Here is a 413-nt window from a genome sequence, read left to right as displayed (position 1 = left end):
AAAAGCCCAGCGGTGAACCTTGCGCGCGCCAGCGGAGCTTTTTGACGAGCGCCCCCGTGCGGCAGGAGGAGGGGGCGGTTTTCTCTTAAACCCGTCCGCCGCCGCGGCGTATTTGGTTTCCCCGCGCGGTACGAGCTGTGCTGTTCCACTCGTGCTTTCTTCTTTAAAAATGTCGAAAGCGAAACAGTCGGAGACGTTTCCACAGAACAAGTCTAATGTGCCCCCACGATCACGATAGCCGCGTGTATCTCGGACAGTGTTGCCGCTACGTTGTTGATCCCTCGCGACTCTCAAGTTTTTTCGCCACTGACGACAGGACTTTAGGAAACTGTGTGTTTATTTCTGGAATTTACGTGAATTCACTCTACTTCACTGGGCAGCCATGCAGGCATATTAAATTACTCTTGCCTCCC

This window comes from Scleropages formosus, chromosome 18 (genome assembly GCF_900964775.1).
Source record: "Scleropages formosus chromosome 18, fSclFor1.1, whole genome shotgun sequence".
Lineage (NCBI taxonomy): Eukaryota > Metazoa > Chordata > Actinopteri > Osteoglossiformes > Osteoglossidae > Scleropages > Scleropages formosus.
This window is presented reverse-complemented; position numbering follows the sequence as displayed.